The sequence below is a fragment of the Dreissena polymorpha genome, chromosome 4 (assembly GCF_020536995.1).
Source record: "Dreissena polymorpha isolate Duluth1 chromosome 4, UMN_Dpol_1.0, whole genome shotgun sequence".
NCBI classification, from domain to species: domain Eukaryota; kingdom Metazoa; phylum Mollusca; class Bivalvia; order Myida; family Dreissenidae; genus Dreissena; species Dreissena polymorpha.
In genome coordinates this window covers 62813143-62836770 of record NC_068358.1, presented here as the reverse complement: position 1 = coordinate 62836770, position 23628 = coordinate 62813143, and the positions used below count along the sequence as shown (strand labels likewise).

The 23628-nt window shown below is 33.5% G+C and overlaps 1 long non-coding RNA gene across 3 annotated transcripts; it reads left to right on the top strand.

The window, feature by feature from the left end:
- The first annotated feature begins 5032 nt into the window (after positions 1 to 5032).
- On the top strand, positions 5033 to 22632 carry LOC127878174 (uncharacterized). Of its 3 annotated transcripts, XR_008048759.1 has the most exons (5): positions 5033 to 5176; positions 8025 to 8096; positions 19427 to 19723; positions 19860 to 20266; positions 20384 to 22632. It is a non-coding gene; the product is annotated as an uncharacterized LOC127878174 (long non-coding RNA). The 3 variants fall into 3 exon arrangements; XR_008048757.1 differs by having other exon boundaries at positions 19860 to 22632; XR_008048758.1 differs by lacking the exons at positions 5033 to 5176; positions 8025 to 8096 and adding an exon at positions 16614 to 16702 and having other exon boundaries at positions 19860 to 22632.
- The last annotated feature ends 996 nt before the right edge of the window (positions 22633 to 23628 follow it).

Here is a 23628-nt window from a genome sequence, read left to right as displayed (position 1 = left end):
TATGCATTAGTAGGTTGTTTCGTGATTATTTAGAAACGACTACATAATTCTTTTGGTTCAGCCAGTGCAACTTAAGAGAAATAAGTATAAAAAGTTTCTACACCTGACAACAATGTGCCAACTTAATACAAGGTAAGTTGTTTACATTATTTAAAATATTGCAACAATAAACAGCTGGTACAATGTAATGTCATCATTTTAATTTTAATAAGCCCGTGGTTAATTACCCTTTTTAATCTTATGGATCAATGCATCTCTAACACCTTCAATTGACTTGTTCATGAAAAATATACACCCTCAGTGCATGTTATCCCATACACCATCACTCACTTACTAAGGCTCGATTGGTCATTCTCGGCTCGGGTACTACTTACCAGTACATGTACCCCGGGTACTCTTAACTTTACTTACATGTACCCCGGGTACGGTAAATAAACTTAAACATACCCGCAAATATTAGATTGTATCCGAGTTGTATATCCGCCCAAAACCCGATATTGTTAAACATGCTACCGATTAACGTAAAACAATATTGTTTACCTTAAAGAAACTTCTCTTTTAAAAAATCTGCATCAACATGCTTTTTAGTATGAGTGTTGAGAGGACGCCGTAGGAATAATCAAGTAATCAAGAATACGTCTCTGTTTCTGCTTTTATTTCCTTCATGTATAATGACGATAAGGATTGACGACTAAAATTGACAACAATGATAACAAGCATAGAAAACTAACACTAACGACAAGCATTGGCAACTAGATGTAACATTGACGATTCTCAACAATAAATTAAATTAACAATAAAAAATGAATAATAAGATTATAGTACAACAGATATGCTTTTCAAAGTATAATATAATAGCATACACTCATTAGAATAAGAGGTTTCATAAATAACAATTTGAAACATGTTCAATCAATATCGAAATATCTTATTCAATATTTATTACACAGCATGAATTAATTGTTAAAACATAATATAAATACCATTTAACCATTCCCCATTTAACAGACCTTGCAAACCAAATAATGTTTCTTTAAAAAAATCTATGACGGTAAAAAGTGAGCGTGCGATGTCGCGGAAAATATTATACTTGACGACGTCATACAATGACGCGACTTTAAACAATTTAAGATTTAAAATTAAATCACATCATTGATTTTAACAATGAGTTTTGATAATATAAATGCCATTGAACAGAAAATTGACATAAATGTAAACATAATTAATTTTTACAAAATACCCGACAACAACAGATTTAGTGTTAAAATTCCCGGGTACGTTTTAGTATATTTACCGTACCCAGGGTACGAGCCTTACTAACTGTATTATTATTATATCTCACCGACTACAAGGTACCTTTACCTTGTTGTGTTTATCAAACTGGAATTTATGTAAAATCCGGCTTTGTTTACTTTTATTTTTCATTCATTTGATTACGCAATTGTTGACGTACCTCGTGGAAAATTATTTGAATCTTTGGATTTTAATGGCGACAAGCTATAAGTGTCAATTTATTTTAAAAACGAATCTAAGATTTTAAGTATTGTGTGTTTTTCATGCATAATTCAGTGTTTTCCAGAAAATTGAGTACCAGTTATATGGCCGGCAACTATGCAGTAAAACAAAAGCATTTATGACATTTACTTGATATATTTGGGAAAAAAAGCCGTCATGTAAATGTAAGAGTAAATGTAACGGGCAGAATCGCTGGCTGCCGGTATTTAAAGAGAACACTGATAATAGTAAACTAAATCTCTACGACACGATTACAGCGTTGTAAAATTGTGTTTTGGGTGATAATGGTTAGTAATTCATACAAATGTTATTAAAAAATATTGTGCTTTAAAATTAATTTTGAGAATGGGATGGAAGAACAGAAAATGAAGAGCATACAGGGATGGAAATAAGTGGTTTCCCATGAGCCCGGGGCAAGTAGATTTTGGCCTGGGCAACTCAATTTCAAAAGTTGGTAAACTTGTTTTTTTTTAAATCTTAAAACAATTCAGTGCAATAAAAATTGAAAAACAATTGATCACCATGGATCAATACTAGTTAAATAACATTCATTATATAGGAATAGGACATGATTCAATTCAGGCTCATAATAATACATCATGCATTGAACATGTGTATTGTCAGCAAATGTATATAATTATCTATTATTTTATTTAAAAAATGTATAATAATATTCACATGTTCATATTTCTGGGCTCGTTATTCTTTATCTGGGCAACCAAAATACTAAAGATGGTTGCCCACAATAGTAAAAAGTTAGTTTCAATCCCTGGCATATCATTGTAACTTTATTGTTTAACTGCATTGCATTAAAATTGTGATTGAGGTAAGCTTGTTGTTTATAGTATATTTACTTTTTAGCTCGACTATTATATATGAAATATATATAGTGTAGCTATCCTACTCACCCCGGCGTAGGTGCGCGCATTGGAATGTTTGCGTACCACCTCGAATATATTTCCTATGTCCATTGACATATTGCTTTCATACATGTATTTTGCTTCTTAACCAACATGACCCCAATGTATAAACAAAAGCAGATAACTGTATCAAGCATTTTGTAACAATTATGGCCTTTTTTTCACTAAGAATAAGCATATAATTGATAAATCTATTTTAAAGTTTGCGTACCACCTTTAAATTGCCACAACTTTTTTATTATGCTCTCCCCAAATTTTTTAAGGGGGTAGCATATAGTCGCCGCTTCGTCTGTCCGTCCGTGCATAATTTTTGTCGGGCTATTTCTCAGCAACTAATGACTGGAATTCAATTTAACTTAATGGGAAGCTTCACTACCAAGAGGAGACATGCATATTATCAGCCGGTTCTGATGATTTTTCACAGAGTTACAATGTATGGCCCTATGAAATTTTCCATTAACTGTACATATAACGCGATCTACCTGTTGGCGTATTCGTTATTACTGGGAAAAATCTAATTTTTGAATAAAATCACGAAAAAGTGGTGTTTTTTAGTGCGCAATCGCTATAAACACGTGGCTTGGCCGGAAGTACATGTAGCCTTAATAGCAACCCCAAGACAATTCACCCCCAGGAGACAATTCACGGGCTAGACAATTCAAATTAGATTTTTCATACCCCAATTTTTCGATTTTCGTAATCATTTTTGTCGTACCCAAATGTTTTTCGTACCCAAATTTGTTCGTACCTAAAAAAAAATTCGTACCCATTAGTTTCGTACCCAAATGTTTTTCGTATCCAAATTTTTCGTACCCAATTTTTTTCGTACCCCTTTTTTTTCGTGCCCAATTTTTTTCGTACCCATTTTTTTCGTACCTAAATTTTTGTTCGTACCAATTTTTTTTCGTAACAATTTTTTTTTTCGTACCCATTATTTCGTACCCAAATGTTTTTTGTTCCCAATTGTTTTCGTACCCAATTTTTTTTTCGTACCCATTTTTTCGTACCCGTATGTTTTTCGTACCAAAATTTGTTCGTACCCATTTTTTTTTCCGTACCAATCTTTTTCGTACCCAAATTTGTTCGTACCCAATTTTTTTTTCATACCCATTTTTTTCGTACCCAAATAAAAAAAATCGTACCCATTTTTTTAGTACCCAAATTTGTTTCGTACCCAAATTTTTATTTGTACAAATTTTTTTCGTACCCAAAAAATTTTCGTACCCTAATTTGTTTGTTTCCTTTATTTTTTCGTACTCTAATTTGTTTTCGTAACCAAATTAGTTTTTTTTCCTGCCCATATTATGTTCGTACCCATTATTTCTTCGTACACAAATTTGTTCATACCCAAATTTTTTCGTACCCATATGTCGTACTCAAATTTTTTACGTACACAAATTTGTTCGTACCTAATTTTTTATTCGTACCCATTTTTTTCGTACCCAAATAGTTTTTCGTACCTTTATTTTGTTCGTACCCTTTTTTTTTTCGTACTCAAATTTGTTTTCGTACCCAAATTATTTTTTTTTCGTACCCACTGCCCACATATTTTTTCGTACCAATTTTTTATTTTGAAATAATCGATTTTCAATTTGATTTGAACTCTCCACTCATTCCATCCCGCGAAACCCTTAAGGTGTCGCAACTCTAGTACCACAAAGATATATAGAGGTTATGTATCAATAAAACAATAAAACAATGCGCGCTTTTGAATGCAGATGTTTCCGTGAAGACAACTGAAATCATATGGACAAACCTTCCGCTAAAGTAAATATGGACATTACATAAGTGAAATTATAATTTTACACTTATTAGTCTTCTTACAGGGGTAATGGGGCAGTAAACATGTATTAAGATTTTTCTTTTCATTTATAGAAGTTTTATGCGGTAATTTGAGTAGAATATTTAACCGTTATGATATTAGTAAAGTCACATAAAGAATATATTCGTCCGAAAATAGTAATGGCAGATATTAGTATAAAAATGTATGTATTAATAAGATCTAATTAAATGCAAGAAGCATCTCAACGCCAATGATGGCAAACAGGCAAAAGTATCAACAATTTACAGCATATGGTAATGTTTAGTAAAACGCACAAAGACATAATTTGTATTCAATATTCGAAGGTTGCTGGTTATAAGAAATAAAAAAACATATTCATATAAATACAACACATATTACACATATCGGTTACATCTGCTAGAAGTTCGGTAGACTTTACAAGTGTTTAAGATATTTAGTCCAACTTTTTTTTACGAGATATAGTCGAACTGCATAAACAATTTATTTATTCATATTTCATTGTTTACAGTTAAGCATCTATAAATATCAATAAGGTAAATGTAGTCGGAATTTATGATGAGAGCACATGCAACGAATCAAACGCTATAATAATGTACATTAGACTTAGTATTTAATCGTACAACATTACTAAAAGTTAAATTGCGCATAACAAGTGTGTTCATTGGATAATTTAACCTCATAGAATTGAAAAGATGGATTTTAATCTAATTCGTTTGCTTGAGTATGGAATCAGTGGTATGCAGCCTGTGATTAAATTATTATTAGAACATTCGATTTACCCAATTGACCTGACCTACATGCCGAAATCGAGATCGCGTGTAGATCAGAGTTGGGTGTGTGTAAGTAGTGCGTTTATGAATGAAATTGGAAAGTTTTGCACGTGCTCTGCTGAAAGTCAAATGCGGGATTACTGTTTTGGATTTGCCTTAAATTGCAGGTATGTATGTTTATTTATTTTGATGCAGTGTCATGGATTCTAAGCTAATTATTGTGTGTTTGTGAACGCATCCATAATTTTACGAGTAAAAAAGCTTGTGCTTTTAGCCATGTTAATGTTGTTGCACTGCATTAATTCAATGTATTTGATGATATCTGGGCGTGTGGAGTAATATCTCGGGATCAATTGACGCCTTTGTTCTGTGAAGTGTGGGCACACAAGGACGTAATGAAATTCGTCTCCTAATTCTCTTAATCCTAGATGGAGGCAAAAGGGGTAAGTTTCTTAAGTTATGAGGAATATTATCTTTGAACTTCAACTGGCAGTTTGTGGTTAGCAGTTCAGAATTTAATGAGGTTTGTTGTAAGGTTACTTTGAAGTGATGTTATGCACTTTTCGAGTTTATTATTGTTTTTGAACTGGAAATAGTGTTTGCCTTTGTTTGACGTGTTAAGTTTTGCCTCCCATTCTTTTAAAATTTGATCCATTAGAGTTTGTTTAATTGCCTGGTGAACGTTGTTTGTGTTGATATAATTTTGGACCTCGAAAATGTATGTATTTCCTGTTTCGTTAAATATCTGTTTAATGTAGTTGAGCCATTTGTAAGTTTGAGGACTATTTAGCATATACTTATATATGATGTATGTGTATTTTGTGTGGTCGTCATTTATTATCTTTAACCAATATTTTATAATGTTTGTTTTGATTTGTATTTGTGTTGGGTTTCTGTCCAGCTCTGCGTAGAGAAATGAATTGGGAGTTGATTTTCTGGAATTAGTTATTTTCTTAAAAGAAGATATATGTATTTCTCCAGATTGTTTGTGTTTTCGTATCCAATTATTTCAGTGGAATATGTGAGAGTTGGTAGGATTGTGCTATCGAATAATGCTATTTGCAAGTCGAGTGAAAGATCGAGATTGTTAATTCTTTTGTATAGTAGGTGCAGTGCTTTGTTTGCTTGTTCTTCAATATGTGTTCTCGCTTAAAAAAAACTTCCATTGTGGCTAAAATATGTTCCTAGATATTTATAAGTGTCTACTAGTTCAATAAGTTTACTGTTTATTTTGAATGAGTATTGTTTCCAAGTTCTTTTATTGGTGCCAAATATTATGACTTTCGTTTTATCTACATTTACTATTAATTTCCAGTGTTTGCAATATTTTTCGAAATCATTTAGACATCTTTTAAAAGATTTTTTGGGAATCTGCAAATAGAATCGTGTCATCGGCGAACAGTATAGCTATTAGTGCAATAAAATGCATTGTTTCTCCATTCTGATATTGAATTTGAATCCCTTTGTTGTTATTGTTTATAAGGAGTTAGAGTAAGTCATTAAGGCAGTAGGAAAATAAAAGAGGAGATAGGTTTTCCCCTTGTCGGACACCCTTGTCGCAGGCAAAGAAAGCTGAAATGTCATTCTTTGTTTGGACGCATGATTTGATGTTGTCGTTCATATTTTTTATAATTCGAATGAATTTTCCTTGGACATTGTTGTTAATTAGTTTATGGAATAGTTCTGCTCTGGGGATTAGGTCAAAGCATTTGGTAAAGTCTACAAAGCCCACAAATAGTTTACTCTTTAATTGTTTCATGTTGTTTATAAGAAAATTAAGAATGTTGTCTGTTGTTGAATTTTTTACGAAAGCAAGCTTTACTTTATTTGATTACAGAATTTTCATTACTATACCTTGAAAATCGTTCATTTAAGACGGATGTAAATAGTTTGCCTGGACAGGATAAGGTCGTTATGGGCCTATAATTTTCAGGGCAATCGCGTGGGCATTTTCCTTTGTATAGTGGAAAGATGTAACCTTTGGACCAGGTGTCTGGCATAATTCCACTGTCATATATCATATTGAAAAGTTAAGTGTAAATTGGCAAAATCAGAGTTTTCGTGGTTTCAATATATTCATTGCAAATATTGTCAGCCTGGCTACATGTTTTGCCGTTTTTACATTTGTTGATCATTTTATCAATTTCATCACTGGTGATCGAAGAGTTAAGGGTAGTTTCTGTGTTATTGTCGATTATATTAGGTTCAACGCGATAGGGGTCATAGTCACTTGTGTTTTCATTTTGTGTTGTGTTTAAGTCTTTGAAATATGTATTGAATTGTTCGATGCTTGGTTTAATTTCGTCTTTGTGGCTTTCGAGTGATTTAACGTAATTCCAATAATCTTTCGGTTGTTTGTTTTTCATGGTTCGTAATTGGGTTTGAGTACGATGTATATGTTTTTGTGATGGAAATGCACGATTTGTATTCTTGCTTGCATGGTTCATGTTGTATTGTCTGATGTTTTGTTTTCATTGTAGAGTTTACGCATTCGTTTGTAGAATAGTCTCTTGTTATTACATTAAGGCCCGTACCAGGGTTTAGATTTGATTTAATGTGGTGTGTGTCGTTGGTTTTTATGATAAAATGATTGTGGTTGATATGTTTGCACGGCTGTCGTATGGAATAGTTGTGCTATTTGTGTGAGGGCCATATTGATACTGTTGTTGTTGTTTCGACTTTTGTTTTCGGTGTTGATAGAATTGTCGTGTTGAATAGTATTATTGTTGTTGTTGATGTTAATGTTGTTGGTGGTGGTTGTTGTGTTAAGAGTAGTTATGTTAGATGATGTAAAAGTAGTAGCTGAAGTAGTATCAGAAGAAGTAGTAGTAGTAGTGCAAGAAGTGGTAGTGGTAGTATGAGCCGCACTATTCGTAGTATTAAGTACAGAGTAAATTGGTGTTAAATCGTGATTTTCTAAATTCAAGACGAATTCGGCTCGTTTTTTTGATTTCCATAGCCGATTTTGGTGTCGTTTAGGATTTTGATTTTTCTTATGTTCGATCACTTTTGCAGGTTTGATGTTCAAAGACAACACAGAGTGGCCATCAGAGAACACTGGGTCAAGTTCTACGATTTAAATACTGTGTTAGTACAGAGCTCCAGATAAGGTTTTGTGAAATTCTTAAATTACTACCAGATTTTCAAAAAGAATTCTTAACTCTGAAATTTGATTCTTAACGTTACTACTAAGTTTTGGAAATAAAATCTTATTTTTTCTAAATGACCGAAAAATAAAAAATAATGGTTATTTTCATGCAAAAAAAAATCAAAATAAACATACTAGCAAATTTATTTATACGAGTTCAACAGTGTCTTTTCAGTATTATACAATTTTATTTTTCCAATACCTTCATATGCCCAAATTGTGTTTAGATTGCATGCCTTAGATGAATTTTAACATATTACACATTTAAAACGGGTCTCCCCTTCAATCTTTTCAACGATTAGCCACGGGACTTGTCCCTTCCACTCGTTCAATGTTTTATTTTGTGTTTAAGTTTGGACCCGTCGTGTCGCGTTTTGTTTAGCTTTTCCGACTGTGTCGGCAACTGAACATACAACATCGTTTAAGATCTTTTCTATAATGTCTTTCTAAACATTTAACTTTGGCTCAGTTTGCATACAATATGTTAAAAGCGTGTTTTTGGACGCGTTGCAGTTTTTTAGGACGTTCTCTAAGCGCCGCCATTGTTTTTTGACAGATAGACTGTATACGCCACTTTTATTTGAAAAAATGCGCTTTGTTAAACAAACCGATAACCATTCTATATAAGCACCGCAAAGATCTTTAATAAACGAAAACAACTCAATAAAAATCGATACGAACCGATGTGAAAATAATATTCGTAACTTGATTATGTAATTCTTAATGGTACGACAAGATTTTTAAATAAATACGTAACGGACTTGAAAATAATTCGTTATTACGAAAATACGACCCTTATCTGGAGCTCTGAAGTATTTTAGGGTATGTACTGAGCAAAGGGTATAGACAATAACACTTGCCAGCCTAGTGTTGTTTTTAGCAACTTATCAGCGATAAAGATCTATTGACTTTGTCACGCACTCATGCTTTGTTGTTGTTATGACTGCAGCTAATAATTGCTACTAATACAAATTGTTATTATTATGCGTACCTGTTTAGTTCACGCGTGACCGTTGTTTGTAGTTCAAACATGTATTTAGGAGTGAAATATACTGGCCGTTGGCCGTTATGGACAATTGACCGTTCTTCTCTAGTGTGATTCGGATAGATTTTTCGTCGGGGCCAACCTGTCACTCTGTCAATGTACTAATATCACCGTTATGGCTTGTTCATACGATTTTAAAATTCTAATCCCATGAACAATTTATATTTAAACCCACCATACCCATCCAGAGTGAAAGAGAAACGAAGTAACTCTCCGCCGGTCTAAACCTAAGGCAAAGGACCAATTAAGTATACACTACGAGACAATGAATTAAAAACAGTACCCTTAAACTAACACCAGGTGTTTCAAAGATTGTAGTTGCAAAAGAATAATTTACAAACACATATATCGAAACTCTTAAAAACATTGGAAAATATGGATATACAATTGGATTTAAAAAAAACATGGTGGGCTCATAAAGGCAAATAATATTTTGACAATTGTATGCGTTCAACGTTATACACAAAAATAATTCATATGATTTTAACTAAATATGCTTATTGTAATTGTGTGGTAATTGTCTCTCAAAGCACGTTCACGCAAGAGATACAACAATATTTTCGTTTTCCATTTAACAGCTACGGGTAGTTCAATAGCGGAACCGATGCAGTTAAGAGGTTCAAGAATTACAACATTCCACGCCGAAATAACCCTTGTTTGTTCAGTGTGTATTGTGTTTGTATAGCTTATTTGCGCAGGTCGAAACTCCGAAATGCCTGTTCACATCACATTCTGTATGTTCACACAGTTATAGTAAGATACGCCGTTTGTTTTTGTACGGAATTTAATGCAAAAGATGAAACTTATACGAATATCATATTTATCTCATACAATCTTTAAAAGTCAATATAATATTCAAATGTGAATAATGCTTTGTTCAAAAGATGTATCGCATTCGGACAATATAAAACCGGAAACAATACATTTAATCTCTATATCATTTATCTGATTCATGTCTTATTATTTTGAAAATACTGATTTTTGTCTTAACATCGTTTCTACGATTTGACAACATGATTTTCATGTTTCGTGTTTTCATTGCACTTTTAAATAGATGACCGCTAAATTAAATTCTCGCATAATTACACAATTATATTTTACCACGTATAGAACCGTGTTGCTTGGTGATCATGGTCGCATTCACAAAATTAATATAGTCACATAAAAAATAGTTATTATCTGATTATTTACCAACGACACTTTGAGTGCCTTGTTTTCTTATATTGTTAACACCGACGTGCAAAATAGGTAGCACTATTACATACAATTTAATGTCTGTAACACTTACACTTACATCCTTTGAAATATTACATTTCTAGATTGTTTAAGTTGAAGCCCCACTAACTGTCATATATGGATGCACATTATTTGTCAGCATTTTTCATCTGCATACTTACCGTAAACATATGCCACTTTGTTGTATTTTTACAAATGTGCGTCAACATTGGATATATGCCGATATATCACGAATCGCCCATTATTGTTCCAACATTAAGAATCATGCGCATCAGGTCATGCAATTGATTATTAAACATCTTGTGTATATTGAGACTATCTGATACGTATTGGCTTTACGTTTTGTTATTAAGAAAAAACTTGTGTAAGAACATTTTACCATTTTTCAGTCGTGTTATACAAACAGTCTGCACTTTGAATACCTACAGTGACTAATACTTTCGTTTAGATTAGCGATATATTACGTATAATAACGTAAAATCAAATATATTTGACTACATGCAACATTTCAAATACTATTCTTAAATAGGTCGTCGCTATAAAACAATCGTTGGTTGACAAAGGGAACGCTAGTTATGCCATATTATTAAATAAAATCCAATTGGAGAATGGTATGCATTGACGGCCTTTTATTATGAAGAGCTTAATCACTATACAGGCGTTTCATTAATCATCACAGCTTCATTTGTTCATACAGCAAATAATTTGCAAAGATTTAAGGATGTTCGATCGTTTCCACTTTACGGTAATTGATTCTCTATATCGTGAAAATTAAAAACCTTTATATATTTTCACGGTTTCAAAAGATTAGGTTTGAATAAACGAGTGAAAATTCTAGTTTTACTGTTTTGATTATTCGCCTATAAATTTTCGGCATTTACATATTTTCGAGATTTACTGCAATGAAACCAAGCGTTCGATTGCTTGACGTCACTTCGTGATCGACATCGATGAAACGCTTGCTTACGCTGTAGATGTTATTTTCTGTGCAAATACAAGCGTCTATTGATAACGAAACGATAATTTGTCAACAATGAGAATCAGATACTTGGCTTAATAATTTTCATTTAAAATGTCTAATTCGGATATAATTCGGAATACAAAACGAAACTTAAAAGTTTTTTTTTAAACGTTCCAAAGAACAATATGGATTTCAATAGAAATACTATTTCCACCGACAATCAAGATTTCCGGTATGACCACTGTTATTTTGACGATTTTTCTATCGGATCGTCGGTAAGCGTGACCACATGTGACAACAGCGATGCCAGTTGGAAAATTAGTAGACGTGTCGTTGAACTCGACACATTTGCCGAATCGCTTTCAGCATGCAGTTCTTGCCAAGTGCCCATGAATTTACTTAACACAGTAGGAAGCAGGGATTTCGGACAGGCATGTGTTTTGGAAATACAGTGTAGCAATTGTGGTGCCATCAATAATGTGGCTACTGGACGAAAACATGACAGAGTTTATGACATGAACACAAAGCTTGCATTAGGTAAGACTTTTTTTTGTCTTTTTGGTACATTGGTGCATTATATCATGATTTATTGTCTAAATTACTGATACTTTATAATACATTCAGATAGTTATCTCAAAGTACATGTAATTCCTGTGTAGTCTACATGCATACATTTTTTTTATATTGTACATGCTATATATTTTTCCTTCATATTTTGTCTGATTTATCATTTACTGCCAGTAAACACAATTATAGTAGAATGTGAATGGTTCATTGGTTGTCCTTAGTTTAACATGTATATTTTAACCCTTTGCATGCTGGGAAATTTGTCATCTGCTAAAATGTCGTCTGCTAAATTTCTAAAATGAGCATTTTCTTAGATGTTTTTTCAAATAATATCAGAATAGCAAACAGTCTGGATCCTGATGAGACGCCACGTTCTGTGGCGTCTCATCTGGATCCAAACTGTTTGCACAGGCCTTCAAAATTCGGTTCCCGCACTGAAAGGTTTAAAGTGACATAAGTAATAAAAATGAAATTTTGCAAGTTTACAAAACATAAATATTCTCAATTCTTCAAATACGTATTGGTTTTGAAAATAAAGGGCTTAAATTAATTATTATTTGTGTGTATGTAGATCTCTAGGTCTTATAAAATTATGTAACTTTTGTAAATTATTGACATTATATCATATTATTTTATTCCGCATAAGCATATTCTAGCATTGTGGATCATTGTAAACTGTTCTGTCATTTACTGCAATCTGTTTCAGGTAAATCATAAACTGGGTGTTTCACATGGGACTTCATCGAAACTGGCCCTTCCCCGTGACCTTCAGCACAAAAAAAGAAAGGCTATTGCTGTTGCTCGTGCAGCAAAACAGCGACACATAAGACTCAAAACTGGAACGGTATTTTTAATTATGGGCATTTTATTTTTAAAACACAATATTCTTCATGTGTATGCCCCAAATTGGCGACTTAGTTTTCGAACTGTCTGTGGGTCGGTCGGTCAGTCCGTCATACTTTTCGTGCCTGAAATTTGGAGCATCTGTGTCGTGTGGACACATTTCTTGTTTGAGATTGTTTCAATAGATTCATCAATTATATATATGCAAAGTAGTAGGAACATTTAAAAGCATATGCTAATGTTTGTAAATGGATTATTGTAAAAGCATTAATGTGCTGTGTAATCATTTCTTTAAATAAAAATCGGAGATAACCCATGAAGGTGCAAGCACATTTTCCAATTTGAAATTCTGTTTTCCTGTTCAGGCATTCAAAGGACAGTGCAAGAAGTACGAGCGGGACCAACATACAGTTCAAACATAGAGGACCAAGATGTTGAAGTTACAACTTTACCCCCACCTGTACCCAAGCCTGGTCCAGCAGGGCTAGACACTACTGGGAAAGAATTTGTTTTCTTTGATTTGGAAACAAGAGGGTTAGGTAAAGTTTATTTTTAACATATTCCTTATTCACAGGGTTGCACATACAGAAGTTTATCTTGGTTCAATTCAGGTATTTAGGTACTCTAAATCTCCAAAATTCAACTTCTATTAAAAAATATACATATTTACTTACATGTGTAACATAATTCAACCTGCTACTGCTGAGTAACTCAATGTGAGATATCGTGTGAATTGTTGGTCAACCTAGCATATGATTGAATTGCAACAAGAGATATGTTCAGACTAATTTCTCATTTTGCTTTCATATAATAAATCAATCTTAATCTTTATTGATAAAATGATAGTAAATACCACTTAGATGATGCAATGTTACGTTTTGTATGTAGTGACTTGTAATAGTTCTCTACCGAGTTTGTTCAAATTATGCCCCTTGAGTCAAATTTGAAACTGCCCCGGGGGTCACACAACTGAACATATGCTTATAAAGTGCTTATTTTTTGAAAACTTTAAAATACTCTTGTCCATATCCATTGGGCCTAGGGCTACAAAATTTGGTATGTAGTGACATCTAATAAACCTCTACCAAATTTGTTCAAATAATGCCTCTGGGGTCAACTTTGACCCTGCCGCGGGGGGTCACAAAATTTAAAAACGCTTATAAAGCGCCTATTTTGTGAAATCTTTAAAAATCTTGTTGAAAACCATTCGGAATACGGCTACCAAATTTGGTATGCAGGAACATCTTATAGTTTTCTTCTAAGTTTGTTCAAATTATGCCCTTTGGGTCAAATTTGACCCTGACCCGCGGGTCACAAAATTGAACATTATATACGCTTATATCTTGCTTATTTTGTGAAAACTTTAAAATACTCTTGTCCTTAACTCTAGGACTTAGGGCTATCACATTTTGTATGTAGTGAGATATAGTAGTCCTCTTCAAAGTTTGCTCAAATTATGTCCCTGGGGTTAAATTTGACCCAGCCCAGGTGGTCACAAAAGTGTACATGTGCTTAAATAGGGCGTATATTTAAGTATTTGCACATGCGTAGAATATTTGTTTCAGCCTTTTTTTCATTAGTGGAGCGATACAGGGCCGTCATGGCCCTCTTGTCTTTAGATAAACATCTCACAGTTCTAAAATAATAATTTTAAAATAATACATATGTTCAATTTACAACCCACAACATGGGTAACAGGTGGGTGGGGTAATTTAAGATGTTTTTTGAATATCACCATTGTTTTTTCATTTGTTACATTTGAAATATTTTCATAACAATGTACATTATACATATTTCTAGTGTATCACATTTCAGTTGATAATTTGATTGTTATGGAGCAGTTATTATATAGATATGTTTTAATTACTATTACAATATTAGTCACTATATTTTTGAAAATTAAGTCCATATTAAAATGTCTGTAGCAAAAAAAAATCCACGGTGACCTATCAATTTCTTTACTTCATTTTAATGCTAAGCTAGTTTCCTTTAATTATTGAGAACCTGAAATGAATATGAATATTACATCAACAGAAATATGTATCTGTATTGAATGTTATCTTTTTTGAACTGTGCAATAAAAAATTCAAAACAAACAAAAAACTAGTCATACTTATTTCTCATTATTTTTGTACGATTTCCAATATTTTTGGTTTTAAAGCGGGTATATACGATCTTGTCAAATATTTATTTATTAATATAAAATGTGTAAAAACTTATTATACATATATTTTAATATAAACTATAATAAAAGTTAAGAAGAACATGTGTCGAAAAATGCTAAATAAGCCAGATATTTAATTCTGAAATCGAAAAAGGCTGTACAGCCGAATTCGCCAGCATGTATATCATGCATGTACGATGTGAATCTAAATTTAGTTTAACGGTTCATTTAAAATTCCTGCAGCGATATCGATTCATACGACACACGAACACTTACTAAAAAGACGAATGCATCGGTTATTGTAGGAAAATAATTACGAATTATCTTCGTCACAATCGACTCGGGGCGCTAATTTGTATTTGCTGTATTTTATGAAATTCGTCTTAAATGTATCATTTTTCTTGCATATTGTGTGTTATTATAACATATTTGTATCAATATTTTACAATTCAGCACATATAAAAATCGTATATACCCGCTTTAAAAGTGTTCAGTATGATAATACAAATGTTACAGTTGCTAATCTAATACAATCTCAATATTACTATGCCATTTTAAATATATTACACTCAAACATTTTAACGTACCTCCAATTTTATGCCCCGCAAAAATGACCTTTTTTCAAACGCACATGGCATTTAAAAACCTTCGTTATCTCAAAATTATTCACGGTGACCTCCCTTTTTATTTTATATTTATTTCAGATACAGATCCATTAATCACCATACAAAAAATTATAGCATTCCGGATATTTTTAAAATTTTCACAAAACGATCGAACATCCTTAACATTGAATACTATAACATGACACACACCGTTAATCATTTGAGAAAAATATTAATAATATATTCATCCTTCAAATTACAATTTAAAAATAAATCGCCCGGTCACTTGTTGTGCGTCAAATTTAACATTCTGACAGAAATATGTAGTTAAAGATATTATCGATGATGCATTAACATCTCGTGTTTAACCAGCAAATAAACAAAAAATTTGCCTTCGGATGTCAAGTTAGACAATTATCAAATAGGTTTAATGCATAAGCTACTGAAACGTACAAAAAATGTTACCAACCGCAAACTAAATCGTTGCATATGACAAAGGCAAAGCAATAAAACCGATCTGTTTTGACGTTTTAAAGAACAAGAACAACTTCACTTTCTGATTCATTAACTGCAATCTCATTTGTAAACATAAAATAAATTTGCAAAAATAACGTGTTTTAAACATCACATAAGTATTAGAATTACTAATGTCCGAAAAAGTAATATGCCAAAGCAATTAACTGTAATAGTTAATACACATAACAATTCATTTGTGAACAGAGTTATTTTTGAATTTGTGAATGAAAGAAACCTTCACTTAAAGTAAATATATTTAAATAATTAAACTATTTAGACCGTGGAAAGTATTCAAATAGATTTTTACGTTCATACTACTCAATAAAAATGCAAATCATATTTATCACAATAATGATGGTAAGTGTATGTTTGATTTCCGCTTGACTCACACTATTATCTCAGTCATTAGTCGGACGATGCGTAGAAAAATCGTTTGCCAGATAATGAAATTATGCGTTTTCCAGATCAGGTAATTCATGTTTGTTTAAATGTCACTGACGCATAAATAATATTATATTATTCAATTGTAGACTTGACGGTATCATATGATGCGAAGGGTAAAATACTGGTCACAAATGAGATCAGCAAATGATATCAATCATTAACGGGTAAAATATTTACCAATTCATGATTGAATATACAATAAGTCTGCAAAATAACGGAAAATAGTTGCACTAAACCATGTATTTCTAATTTATCCATATCTGATCCAACATTAGTCGCTACGGTTGAGAACTTAACTATAAAATATGTCATTTTTACACCATTTGGAAATCAAAGCGAAAGTAAAACAATGTTGTTTATTAATTGCCATTAGTGAATGTGGTATTTCAAAATTGTATTAATTCAATCTCTATAATATGGGCGCGGGTTGAAACAATAAAATAATTGTTGTATTTGATATTCATGCGACTTATGTTTGTATGCAGACTAATTCAACAGACAGATAATTACGTTATAAATGCTAATAATTACGTATATGTCAATAAGTATAGTTATTCATTCATTCCATGCTATCTTAAACAAAGCGTAAGAAATATTGACGAAATATATATTTATTTGTAAAATAGCAAATAGATTTCTCGTAATTGATATTTAATTATATAATATACCCCAAGAGAAAAATTATTCATAAATGACAATTTTAAATCTAATTATAAAAACAAAACGATAAGCACAGTCTATGCTTAGTTCAAAGTATTCCAACCTACTTATATGGAACGTTAATGGCTACCTCACCATGTTAAAAAAAACTGCACATTATGACGAAACACAAACCTTAATTATCAAGTATGCATAATCAACCGCAGCCTGTTATTTTGCATTCAGTAAGTATTAAATAGATAACGTTTTCCAAATATAACTTGCTATATTGGGACGCGGTTATTTCGTTGTATTTATTCATTTGTCTTTTGTTTATTTCTTCGCAATTTTTTTTCCATCTGTCACATTCTCAGTGACCATTTAATCTTAATACACGTGGATATTCCGCTTTTTAATCGTCACATTTGTTTTCAGAACATGTTTAATTTTTAATGCAGTGCATTTTGGGTAATATTTACAAAATCCTCTTTAATACTTATTTTACAAGTCTGCATTTGTGTATGTTTGCTTAAGCTCGATGGTGAATAAAATGTCATTATTATGTTACAATTCGTGGTATATTTGAACACGCTAAAACACAATATTAGTTTGCCCAATGCATATTTAACGACTAATCGACCTGATTGTTTAGGTTGGCCGAAAGAGGAATACTTGATCTCGAACACATTCACTGATGTTTGCGTTTAATTAGCAAGAGTTTATTTTGCAATTATGTTTGCCTCATCAGTAGTGAGCTGCATAAAATACATTGTACACTTGCAATATTGGGTGGTAAATATGGTTCTTGTATGAAATTGAAAGACACTTAAACACATATTGCCATACGTCTTGAAGTGAAGAGACGGTAGTATCGATATATACACAATGCTGAAGGTTTTGCTCTTTATTCAAGACATGTTTGTGTTCTCTGCAAGTTTTCAACATATTCCAAAACCACTAAATATTGACCGACAAACCTTTTAAATGTAATGTTAAATCCGTTACAGATAAACCTAGGGCGTGTATTTAATGTTTTTTTAAAAGCGTGATGTTTTCATAGTTGCCTACTTAAGTATGCGCATGCATTCAAAACATTCACAGCTTATGAAAAATTCCTGAATAATGAAACGTTCCGCACTGGTGTGTTGCGTTTCATGTATGAAGCACGTTTTATACATTTATGTAATTTTAGTATTTTATTTTTACCTACGATTATTAAAAATTTAGTTAACTTATAAACTAAATAACGACCATCAGCACGTGTAATTAAATCGACATCGTTTATACTGTTGTAGTATTTAAACATAAACAATAATCTTTATGTACATAATGAATGGATATAGCGACACATAACAGAATAATATCCTGTTTGCAAGTTTTGTTAAATAATCACTGACCTGGTAATGATATTTTCCGGATTATCTGTATGATATATTATCTACGTTAAATCCATTACGTGTAAACCGATGAGACACATTTAGCGTTTTTTAATTCCGTCGATGTATCACAGTTCCTTACAAAAGCATGTATACGCATTCATATATGCAAACTATACGAAATATCGTATCAGTGTTTTTTATGCGTTGGGTGAAAGGAACGGCAATCAGATAGACTTTAACCTATCTACAGAAAAATCGGATAAGCTTGTCTATATTCCCTGTAAACAATGACGGAATCACACGGAGTGTAACGATCTTTCATTATGAGCATTCAGATGCCATGCGGATGTTTAAAGAAAACAAAGGATTTTTTTTGTTTTATTTAAATCCAGAGTATACGTTATTTTATTGATTTTACATAATTGCATAGTGATATTTATTTGACAAGTTGTGCAATACACGGAATACAATCGATCATTGTACTACAAATAACCAGTTTAAGCAACGATATGACAATTTTCTTAAAATACACAAACCACAAGTTGTAATTCAGCTCGGACTATAGTGTAAAGCAGGTTAAAGACCAGTTCACGCGTGACGTCACGCGCACATGCGTGTTTACATCCGGACTATATTGTGCATTGTACATGCGCGACAATCCGGAATCAAAACCATAACATTGACCTGGTCTATTTTGTGTGAATTGTTCACACTTGCGAAACCTCGGAACGTCCGTGTAGAGGAATACGAGGCACAACGACGTTACACAAATTCTATTTTTAAAGACATTATTGGAATCTCATCCATCTATTACACTCTGGAGTCACAGACGTACATGTATCTTCAGTGCCTATATACAAATATTTGCAGCAGACGGGGTCCACCTTACCCTACTTGGTCGACATTGCTTCTACACGTCATTGTGGCATGCGGTTATGAGAGCTGTGAAGAATTATACATAGAGTTTTCTAGGGGAGTATATTTTATGATATCTGTAGATCACTTCTTCCATATGTTATGCAATCGAAACCAAGGCGGATCTCAAATGTCAAGTATATTACTTATTTAAAATTGAAAGCAGTATAAGATGTCAAGATCGAAAACATGTACATTACATAATCAATGAATCGGACGATTCCATTGTAACTCAAACTGATTTCGAACCAGGTGTACATTTACTACAGTTTTTTTATATGTCACTACAGATTATAATACAAAATTCTTATGTATATCCTAACATATAAGTTGTCAATTACATAACAATTGCTTCTATTTGTATAGCGGCCGAGGTACAATACATAAGGACAATGTCCATGTATTTTTATATTATAGTATACATCTGTGTCTGTGAGCCATTTAATGCGGCCAGGTGTATTGTTTTCATGTAGGTTGTATGGTTTTGTTCTTTCATTTATCTTTGATATACCCCCGCTTTTCGCGAGCCAGTAGGCTTTATAGAGGTCACGTTTTTTATGTTAATGTGGTTGGGCTCTTACATTTGTACAAACCCTCACGTCTGCGAGCCATTAGGCTTTAACGCGGTCACATTTTTGTGAATTGTGGTGGGTTTTTATGTTTATTACCACTGTCTGCGAGCCTTTTGGCTTTAGCGCGGTCACATTATTTGTGTGAATTGTGGTTGTTTGCATTTGTCATATATCCCACTGTCTGCGTGCCTGTGGGCTTTAGCGCGGTCACATTTGATTGAATGTGCCTGTCACATTTAATTGAATGCGAATGTAGATGTGTTTATTTAACTTATTTGTGTGTAGTATTTCCCACTGTCTGCGTGCCTGTGGACTTTAGCGCGGTCACATTTGATTGAAGGTGCTTGTCACGTTTAATTGAATGGGAATTGTGGATGTGTTTATTTTACTTATTTGTGTGTAGTATATCCCACTGTCTGCGAGCCTGTATGTTTTAACGTGGTCACATTTGATTGAAGGTGTTTGTCACATTTAGTTGAATGGGAATATATGTATCCCGGAAGGGGCAACTTTTTGGGGGGCCCACTGGTCAGCTGGTGCGGATGGGTATGACCCATTTGTAATCCTTTCTAAATCACACACCGTGTCGGTCGTTATAATTTGGGGTATGCTATCATTGGTTTATTTGGTGGACCAGCGTTGTTTTACCGGGGTGATTGGTGGTTTTTTCTAAACTCGTGCTTTTCCGGTATGGATCTTTTGTGGATGTGTTTATTTTACTTATTTGTGTGTAGTATATCCCACTGTCTGCGAGCCTGTCGGCTTAAGCGCGGTCACATTTGATTGAAGGTGCTTGTCACATTTACTTGAATGTGAATTGTGGATGGATTTATTAATTTAATTAATGTGTAGTATATCCCACTGTCTGCGAGCCTGTAGACTTTATGTGGTTGATTGTGCGTGTTGCATTTGATTGAAAGCCAATAAGTTTGGTTATTTTGGTGTTTTGTAGGGTGCAGTGTGCCGCAGTGTATCAGTTACTTCCCTAACTCCGAATATGGCTACTGTGGTTTAAAATAAACGTTTTGCACTGTGATTATTTGTCTCAACCCTGAAGTTATTATTTAATACTGGTGGAAGCTCCAACATGCCCCCGAAGAACAGGAAGAACAGCGGTGGTCCAGCGACACTGTCAAAGAAGGCGAAAACAGCCTCACATACAGCCACAAACAGTATCAACACGAATGACCCTGCAATTTTGGCACTAACTGACAATACCAGAAATGGGACAGCAAAAACCAGTCGCTGACGCTGACACGCCCGGACTGTACGAGAACCAATCCCAGGCTGTGAACGAGGTCAATTCACAGATTACGAGACAAATTGGAAATCAATCCCTGCCTGATATTAATAAGATATGGTAACAGTGTCAAGACAATTATTTTAACCTAGTCCCTATGTTCTCGTCAGTTGCTATTGCAAAGGACAGGTATACTAAACAAGTTATAACTTTGTTTTGTGTTATTCGAAATTCATATACTAAAATGATGTGGTTTATTTGTTTAAAAAATAAACCGGGGTATTTTGTTGAAGTTTCGAACTTTTTCGTCTCTAAGCATATACCTACGAAATGTAAACAATTTAGCTGACAGCGACGAAATTATTCGTGAACGGTATAATCATTGCCTTTTTCCGCTTCCTTTTCTTTCCAGCGCTGGAGAAACGTGTTGCAATTTTGTAATTTATCGTTTAAAAACCACCCACCGCACCCTGTTTGCTAGGAATTATATGTATATTGCTAAATGTTACGTATATTTGCTTTATGTGTATTGTATAATCTCTATGCTTTTTGGATAACTTTGCAAATCAAAGATTTATTTTGCTTGGTCTGTCTTTGCTGTATATTTGCAGCGGCAACCCAATTGTACTGGAGTTCCACTGGCAATCTGCACGTGCACGCTGTCCAAGGTTCCCACCATGTACTGATACTGATGAGCTGTTACCATAGCCAAATCGGGGGTTTACCAACCTTCCTGGGCAATTTCTGTGACCGTGCCCAGACGAGCGCCTTGTTCCTGCCGCGTCCAACAACAAGCGAGCCATTACCATTTACCTGCCTCGTCCTGCTACAAGCGAGCCGTTACCATTTACCTGATTTTGTGTTGTGAGCCTATATGGAATCTATAACAAACATTGGGAAACAATCTTGACTGTGTGGCCTTTATAATTCTATAACAGCAGAAGAATGTTCAGTTCTGTGCGTTACGGAGTATAGCACAGAACGTTATGTCTAAACATAATGCACCGCACAAAACATGTATATATGCGGTTCGTTCATGCGTTATGGTTGTCATGTGAGTGAGGGTCACTCAGGCGGGCATAGGCGAGAATGTGCACGGGGTTTTCATTGTTTGGCCCATTCCAAGCAAGACCAGTTATGTTTCAGTTACACACTGTCCACAGTTACATGTTAATATGTGTTGGTTTCGGGTACAGTTTTCCAGAGTTATTTTACATTGGGTATCGGATGTTTTCTGATGAAGTTTTATCTTTGGTTTTTACCCTGAACTTGAAAGCAACATTTAAGGATACAGAATAGAAGTTATGTATACCAATCATAGTTTTTCTGTGTTATATAATAAATAGATCAAACTTGTACTGTCATGTTAATCTATGATTATACTTGATGGTTCTATATTACGACATGTACTATTCGTTTATGTATGTTTTCAATAGACTGATAGCAAGTCTTGCCCAAAGCAAACCTGGACAATAATTAATGAACGCATCTTTCATTTGTCTTTGACACTTTGCTTTTGTCATGGCCTAGATTTAAATATGAGACTGGACTTAAACAACACTCTTGTAACAGAGCTAAAGTTTAAATGTTCCATTGAAGATCGCCTAAATCCAGATTTGCTATTATAGACGTGTGGAAAGTTTTAAGGGTGTGACAAGTAAGCAAAAATTGGTCATTACCCAGAGGCCACAACTGATCTATGACTGTATTTAAACAAGAAAAATCAGTGCCTGATTTAGATTTCCTTAGATAGTTCAATAAAAACTGATTTCATAAGCCTGGTAACAGTTTAACGGTAATGCTACCAATGTGTCACACCAGGGCCTTGAATTTTAAATCTAGGACATGCATGGTCATTTCTTCATGAAAGCAGGACACAAAATTGTATTTTAAGTCCTTAATTGACCTGGCTATAGTTCTCAGATTATTATAAGCTCAATCAGTATATTTATATCATTATTTATGCTCTGTGAATTGTAAACATATACACAATCATGCAGTTACATGATAGCAATAAATAATATCAAAGCTACCCATACTATAAAGGTCATTGACAAAGCCTATGGTCAAAATGTGAACACATTGAGTGTAATCGCCCTCTCGTGCCAGCGAAAACAACACGTTGACAGGTTGTCATTTTTGACAGTTCTACTTTCACTTTCATTTTGTGATATCAAACTATTAAGAATTATGTGGCTGAGAAAAATATCGCCATTGCTTTTTATGCTCCCGGTAGGGTGGCCTATATCAGTTGAACTTTCAGTCAGTCAGTGTGTCAGTCTGTCCGTCCGTCCGAAAACTTTAATGGCCATAACTTTTTTAATATTGAACATAGCAACTTGATA